General features: G+C 39.3%; 1 long non-coding RNA gene across 1 annotated transcript in view; it reads left to right on the plus strand.

Moving 5' to 3' along the window:
* Nucleotides 1–4,902, plus strand: part of LOC139596133 (uncharacterized) — a 45,337-nt gene extending 40,435 nt beyond the window's left edge. Inside the window, exon 5 of the long non-coding RNA XR_011681256.1 lies at nucleotides 4,740–4,902. This is a non-coding gene — a long non-coding RNA (uncharacterized lncRNA). The remainder of the gene's footprint in view (nucleotides 1–4,739) is intronic.
* Nucleotides 4,903–8,615: the final 3,713 nt, after the last annotated feature.

An 8,615-nucleotide genomic window follows, 5' to 3' on the forward strand; every position in this document is an offset into this window, starting at 1 on the left:
ACTGCAACTAGGAGATGAGGACATGATTCACAAATATGAATGTGGGCAGTGCACAATCCCTTGTGACTCAGAATGAGTATTTTACATGTGATTCATAAGGAAAAATAATTGTTTTATCAGATGCATTCCTTACTTATGGCTGAGGTTAATATTCACCTTATTTAAAATTGAAATTCAACTACTGTATCAGCACAGTGATTTCTTCCAACACAGACACTAAAGAAAAGAAAGAAATTGCTTTATTCACAAACATGACACAGTTCTCTCCTCCACACAAGCTCATTGATTGGTGATCTGCAAAGGAGCCTGATGTGCTTTTTGCAAGGCTGCTGGTGTACATTGTTTATTAGAAAAGATTTTCTGAGTAACACGAATAGAATCTGGACATAATGTCCATACAGGTTTGTGAATTCTTGGGTCTGAGGAAGTAACAAAAATAGCAGGGGGTTGGTGGTGCATGAGCAGCATGCAGACTGCCAGAGTTCAAATGGGGCCAGACTGGGGAGCTGGCATCCCACCTCATGGACCATTCCATCTCAAGAGATGGATCAGCCATAAAATCCCCCTAACAGTCTACAATATGGTACCTCTTGTTCATTTTGAATTTTTTTTCTGAGTCACTGAGGTATTTTTAGGGAATGCTAGTGCTCAGGAACTTACCTTCAGCAGAAGAACAAATACTAAAGAGATTCACATTTAAATGTTCTCTGGTCATATTACAGAAGTGTTCAGCAGAGATTAGGGAGGTTTCCATTAAAATGTTTCTGGGCTCTTTTGCCTATCAGAATGGTTGTACAGAAATGTAATTTTCCTTAAGTGATCACTCTTCTCTAAAACATCCTGAAGCTCCTTTTCATAATATGGACACCTGCTTCTCAGGAAATGTATTTAAGTTCAGTGAAACCCTATCTCCCAGCATTGAGTGTTTAATCCAAATTCTCTGGTGTGAGCAACCTGCAGTGTAAAACTCAGTGTGTATGAAGAACAGGTGATGGGAAGGAGAGGATTGTGTTTCTGAGCACCCAGAAAGGCAGAAGGCAGGCACCTGTGTCTGCACATGCAGGAGAGTCGTGCTTTCCTGAGATTCCCAGGAGCTCCTTTGGTGTGAGGGAACCCAGCCACTGCAGCAGTGTGCATGGTGGCACAGGGCTTGGCAGCTTTCTCCTTGTACTTCCCCCAGGGGATTTTAATATTTTCTATTATTACTGATATCTAGCATCTTTTAAGTTAATGTCACTTGGAGAAAAGCAACTCTTTGCTTGCATTTTTTACAAATTATTCAGCTTTTTAATGGTTTCAATGAGGTTTAGTGTGGAAATGTTGCTTAGTGCTATATCTTGGTTATGGCTATTAGGAAATGGTTTTTAGTAGTCCAGCTTTTAAATGCACTATAGCTTTATTCTTTCTTTGATTTTGTAAAGAATCTATTGTCATTCCACTCTTGTATTTATTTAGTTAATTGCATCACTCAATGTTTCCACAATTAGCTCAGTGTTTAGCTAAAAAATATTGGAAATTTAGTAACAAGAGCATGGATCCTCTCTTAACATTGGTGGTTCTGTTTTGTGGTCCCTTTTTGAGCACAAAACTTGGAAAATCCCTGAATGTCAGTAACAGCAGCCATTGCCTAGTAGAATTCCAATTCCCAGCTTGGAATTTCAAATTACATGATAAGACTGAAAGCTAAATACAATGAAAACAGAGAAAAAAATTGAGAAAATTTTTGATTATGCCTGGATAATAAATGGAGTTGCTGGCACAAAACCACGTTATATTTACTGATGAACCAAGCTCTAGTACCAATAGCAGAATTGAATCAAAGAATGAGAGCTTTGGGAAGGCTTGAGGATAATTTTAGGGAAAATGAATTATAAGTGAACTTAGAATTAGTCTCTGCACCAACAGGATAATCTAGAAGTGACCTTAGCAGTCAGTGTTGAAAGTCAAAAGGGTTCATCTGAGTACAACAGTTGTCCAGAATTCTTTCTGGAAAGGGTGTCAGCTGCTGGGACAACCTTGATGTTTGCAGAGTTGTTGTAATTTAGATTTAATCAAAGAGGATTGATGTCTGCTCACAGAGGAAATGATGAATTTCCAGCTCTATGGATTTCCACCCTCTAATTGTGATAGTTTTTGTCATTTGAGTCTCACTGCAGCATAAAGATATTGAATACTGTATGAATTTCCATTACTCAAATCTTCAGAATAAAGTAAGAGTGGGAAAGAAATGCCTGGGAGAAATTAACCTCCATCTTTTCTACAGAAGAGCTGGAGGCATCAAACAAGGCTAGAGACAGGTAAATGAGTAGCAGAACAGTGTAGTAGCATCAATATTTAGTTAAACTGTGGAATTCTTTGTGAGAGGATGCCATGGGTGCTAAAAGTTTATTTGGGCTTAAAGCAAGGCTTGAAAGACAAAGAGGAAAAATCTATTGGGGGTTACAAATAACATCACCACAACTGCCTTACAAAGTCCTCTAAGCAGAAAATAGTTGGAGGTTTGAAGAATTAATAAGAAAATGTCATATACATTTTTCCAGCTCTTAAACTTTTTTAGGCATCTGTCTGAATACTGGAAATACTGAATACTAGAAAGCAGATACCAAGAGAGAATAACATTGGATCTGGCTCAGGAAGGGAGTTCTCATGAACACACTGCTGATAGTGATCTCTTCAAATAAAAACAGCAATTTAAAAAGTTCTACTCCTTTGTCAGGCAGAGCATGTATCCACCCAGGTGGGGTGATCTGCTGCAAGCAGCCCATGCATCTTCTCCCTTTGCTGCACTACTGGATTTCAGCTCACATGGCTCTAGAAGAAGGCAGTATGAAAAAGTGCTGCCCTTACAGAGATCTGTGTCCTCAGGGGGACACAGCAAGGGGGGACTGGCCTCAACTCACCATCCTTTTGTTCCTTACTGGACCCAGCCCAGGGGGGTCAAGAACTTCATCCTCTTTCAGAAGCCACTGTGGTGTTTACAGTCACCAGCTAGAAGGCCCCAGATCAGCTGCCATGGGGTCATCAAGAGGGGAAATAATCTGAGGAGTAATGCAAGGAATGGTCCAAGGCCTGGGAAACATCCTGGCAGAGTCCTGCAACCATCATCTACCCCAACAATGCACATCTTTAACAAAATGTGTTCTTTTGTTTTTCGTTATTGAGACATCTAAAGGGGTGTTCTGGCTCAGAAGCCACAGATTAAATTTCAGAGGAAAAAGGACATCTGCCTGTCCTCTCTGGACCAGTCCCAAGGTTTTTCTGTTTTATCACTGGGAAAAGCATTTTAGAAATGCCAGTACTGAGTGAGGGCGAGGGAGTTGCATTCATTTCTGTGTATTATTTATTGGATTTTTGAAAACAGACCTGAGAAAAATATTTATTTCAGGTATTTACTGCAAATTATATTGTTAGTGTTCTAGAACAAATGGTCAGTTGATAGTTATTTTGCTGGCAAAAATAAAAAGCCTGGACCCCACACCTGTTTAGCTGTAACTGACAAACAAAACAATCATTCAAGTGGAGTGAAAACAAACCAAATGTCCTTGAATTTTCAAAGAAAATATAACTCCTCCATGTAGCCCTAGGACAACATAGTCTGTTTGTTGGGAAGCATACTTAGCAGAGAGCTACAAATCTCTTTGCTGTGAGGCTGAATGATTGTCATACATTTTGCTCTCTTTGTCTCAGTTGATAGTGTCTATAATACTATTCAGAGATAGAAAATTTGTGCCTGTCACTGTACCTGTCAGAAAGGAGCAATACCCTCTGGCAGCAGCAGTCAACTTTATGGAGTTTTATTAGTCTAATGAATGAAAGCCCAGTAGCATGCCCTGTAACACTTCTAAAGTTTGGGTTTTAAAAGGAATCATTATTAACAGTGAAAAGCAACTAGCAGCTTGTTTTATGTATACTTTCTTAAAAGCTCCACAAATTTTTAAAGAAGAGATTAATCTACAGTAATTTGTCATCAGGCTCTGAGTGACTGTAATATAATCCATACAATTGCAGGAGGTTCTGCAGGAAATTTGTAAACATAATGCAATCATGTGTTTGCATTTGTGACTCCAGAGTCGCTGGTAGCAGCTGTATAAACTTCTGCTGCTGCACAGAGGAGAGACTTGGTGTGACCACAGCTGTGCATTGTTAATTGCACGGGCTGCTTTCCTTGGCCACCATCTATGCTAATGACAGGGCTCTGCAGTTGCTGTCCCTCTGTCTCTCTTTCTCTGATTCTTTTCTTCCTCTTAACTTTTGCTCCCAAAAGGTCGATAATATCTTATAAAAGGCCCTGATTACCTTGCAGCATATCCTTTTTGAGCTCTAAGCACAAACACATTCAATAAACTGTGCAGGAAATGTTTCTCATTTACTACTTCCAGTAAAATGAAAACGAAATAGCAAAGACTGCTCTACATCTTTTCAAGGTCTTGAGATAATTAGTTTAATAAAAATTCACTTTTATAAGGCATGATCCAAGTGTGTTGCTATCTGAGGGAAACTCCTGCTGACTGCTGTGATTCGGGCCCAATGGCTTTCCTATGTTTTCCCCATTGTTTTATACAATGTTAATTTTTCAGCTCACACAAGCTTATTTGCCAAAGAGGAAACAGAACATTTTCTATCTTACAGTGGTGGGAGATTGCTGGAAAGAATACATTCAGGTAGTCAGACTGTTCTTTATTTGGTTCAGTCCATCTTGAACATTCTGCAGCATTTACCATTATCACTCTTTTCTACAGGGCCAGCAGCAGTCCTGATGCTCCAGCATCCCATCCTGCAGCAGTAGGACAGCTTCCCTGGAAATGGAGATGTGCTCCAGGAAGCTGATGAATCAATTGATGGGTCACTCAGGAAATAAACATGCGGGGCCACATGCTGTGATCTGTGCAGCTGAGATGTCAGCAGAAGTTCACAAACACTTCTATGGGATGGATTCAGCCTGGTTCACCCTGAATGTACATTATAGTCATTAAGAAACCGAGGCTAATAAATTCCTTTACAGCTGAGTGTAACACTATACATGCATATTAGCATATTTAAAACATAATAATACTGTGCTTCTTTTGTGCCAGCACAGTTTCATCTGTTTGGCTATTTCTGTCCCTGCAAAGAATATGCATTTATAGCTCTTCTCTGCCTACTGATTGTCCAGAAACATTGAGCTGAACCTAAGTTTCCATAACCTGAAGTATGGGAATAGTCATCATAAACTTCATATATAAGCAGCAGTAATGGATGCCAGTTAGCACATTATTTTAATCAAGAATGAAAATATTACTTCTTAATTCTAGAAGAATATTTCTTCTCACGTTGTTCAATCCCATAAATTCAATTTATTCTCTCTAACAACACATCTCATGTTTAGTTACAACAATGAGTACTCTCTCCCACATTAAGAAAATACTAATCAGCTTATGTATTTTCTTGGTGGACCACTCAGAGTGTGTCTTATCCTCTCTTTTCTTCCTCATGATGTAATTTAGATGAGATATGTTATAATACTGGACATCTCACTGTCCCTGTTATGGCACATGGAGATGAGCCTGTTGTTGGTTTAGTAAACTGGCATCTACTGGAAAAAAATATCAAGACATCAATGTCTACAGGTTGTGTGAGAATTTTACATACCAAGTAACTACATTGCAAAATTTCTCTCTGTCCCAACCCTCTACAAACTTTCAGTACCTTGCTAAGTATTCTTTTCTCTCATTCCTGCTGCTAGATGAGTACATTGACTTGCAGAATCCTCTCAACCTATTTTGTTGTTGTTTGGAGTTTGCTTTTTTTTTTCTTTACTGAGAGGCCACAATTCTGATTGAATACTGGTGGCTTCTACAATCTCTGCATGCATGCATGTGTCATAAATTACCTTACTATAGATATATATATCTAAGAAATATGTATTCTCCTCCCTTTTGTCTCAATACTTTTTTTGCTTCTACCTTATTTTCCTTGCCTTCTTTTTAGACCACTCAGTCCATTATAAAGAAAAATGTTAATACTTTAAAGATACTGTCTCAAAAGCTATTGCAATTCCTGCCTTTTCTTGAGAGGAATGAGCTTACTATGGCAAAAAAAGGGAAAGGTTACAGATTGCCATATTTACCCTTCTGCCAGAGTCTTACCCAGATTGTGCATGGTGACTAATGTTAGGCCTTAAATATTGGTGAAAATGTCTATATCCCAGCTCATAGTCTAATCATAGAATTTATCCCTTCTAGGAGGTCTTGTTCTGGGAGATCTGAAATTTCTACTTTTATGAAAACTGTAATTTTTCTATATTTTGAGCAGCAATATGTCATTATTGAGCTGACCCATAGACCTTGTATATTAGTACCCTTACTGGAGGATTGCTGAATGCATAAGGGAAGAGATCAACTATTCTCAATGAAAACAGTGTCTGTACAATGCCTAAAGAAATGAGAGGGTGGAAGTGATCAAGGATGTGTTTGAAAGAAATTACAGCTGAGCTGAGGAGAATTTATTTGCCTGAGTTTTCTTCCTCTTGAAGAGGAAGGCCATGGAGTAGTGAGTTTTTGGAGATTCTTTCTATTGCTTTCTGTGTAGATTTCATGTTGTCTTACAGCTGTGGCTTAGGTTCCCAAAAACCAATACCAGCCCTTTTCAGAAACTAAGAATAATACAGAAAGAATGCAAATATAGCCAATACACATATTGAGCTGAGAGCAAACAATGCAAAAAGCCCACAGAAGAAAATAAATAGATGGCCCAAGACACTCTTCCTGCTTGGTCAAAGCTTGCCTGTTCTGCTCACAGGCAGGGCCAAATAGTGCTGCTTCTCCATCCTGCACCTCTCCCTGTCATATCCTTTAAGCTTTATAAATTTGGCTCTTTTTTTCCTTGTTTTTTTTAAGAAAGTTTTCATCAAACCTTGTTTCTGTGCTTCATATCAGCAGACACCATATTTTGCTTTCTATTCTTGCTAGAATTCTCACCCATTTCTTTATTACTGTCATCTGAGCTACCTTGTTACCCTCCCTTAACTCTCTTTTCCACTGCCCCATTTTTGAAACCCATCCAAAAAATTCCTGACCACAGTCTGAACATTTTTTCCCCATGTATTGGATGGAGCTTTCCTCATTTCTTACCCTATCAGGGTAGGATTTTCATCTTATCAGGCCCCAAATTCAAAGTTCTCATTGCACTGAGAGTTTTCTCAGGATGCATCTTGGCTCAGCTGTTTTGCTTACAAAAACCTGACATCGTTGTGATAATAGGTAATTTGGTTATAGTGAATTTTATTAATCAGAATTTGTTTATTTTTTAAATATTTGGGTGGAGTTCTTGTCTGCAGTATTTTCTTTTTAGAGAAATGAAACTTGTTTTCTTTGTGTATTCAAAGATTTTTTAAAAATGTATTTCAGTTTAAGTGATGTTGTCTCCTATTGCACTTTTGGAGTGATATTTTCAGTTTAGAGCATAATGTCTGGTGAAACAAGAGCTGTTCCTCCTGATTGTTGGACAGTCAAAAGGCAGGGATGGGAGAATTCACTGTGCTGGCACAGGAGAATTTCTTCTTCTGACTTCTTCTGAGAAATCCTGGATCTGAAGAGAATTACTGTGGAGCCAAAGGTGAGATGATAAATTTGCCTATTTTTACCTACATGCAAACTGTACAGGTTAGTACCTGCTTGAGGTACCACTTCAATGCACTGGGAAACTTTGTATTTGCATACAGTTTTGTGTAGAATACAGTTGCCTGTGTACATCACTTGTGTTTCATATCTCCTCTCTGTCAAGATAACAAACTTGAGTCTGATTACATAGAAAAGTAGCTTAACTTTTCAAGTGCACAATGATGCTCTTTATTAACCATCCCTTAAATCTCCGGAGTAGTCTTTTTTGGTACTCCATGCTAATTTTGGTTATTCTGTGTGGTCTGTTTTCAATTCAGTTGCCTGTATGGTGAGAAAGGTTTTATGTGGATACCCCAACCCTGGCAGATCAAGACTGGGCTGGATAAGGCCTAGTCTAGTGGGAGGTGGGGGTTGGGACTAGATGAACTTTAACATCCATTCTAAGCCTTTAGCATTGCATGATACTGTGATCTTCTCTAAATCCTGTAATCCTCTGCCTGGACAGAGCTGGTGGACATTGTGACAGAGAGCTCCATCCTTACCTTTGCTGTGACTGCAGGCAGCTCCATCCTCTGATCTTGACTTTTGGTCCTATTAAGCCAGGCAGAACAGAGTTCTGACCCCTCCTGAGAGAGCCATGGCCATGGTTCTGTTGCACTTTTGGAGATGGGGACAGGATGCAAACTGAAGTCCTGTTGAGTGGCAGACCCTTTCCTTGCTGTGGTGAAGGTATTGATGGAAGCCCCTTGCCACCCCTGCCTCTGCTCCACACTGCTGTCAATCGATTGGGCTTTTTAGCAGGGAGCCCTCCTCCACAGTCACACAGCAGGCTCCTAGATGAGCTTTGATGTCAGGTAATCATTGCTGTATATGGTAATAAATGATGTGTTTACCTAACAGAATTCCCTTGGCCTTTGATATACCCAGACATGTTATCAAAGTGGTGCAATGACATCTTGTACAATGAAACAATAGGAAAGTGCAGAACTGTACAAACCCAGCAAGCTGAGCCCAAAT

This window comes from Agelaius tricolor, unplaced genomic scaffold (genome assembly GCF_023055355.1).
Source record: "Agelaius tricolor isolate 1412-34295 unplaced genomic scaffold, bAgeTri1.0.p SCAF_15, whole genome shotgun sequence".
Taxonomy (NCBI): domain Eukaryota; kingdom Metazoa; phylum Chordata; class Aves; order Passeriformes; family Icteridae; genus Agelaius; species Agelaius tricolor.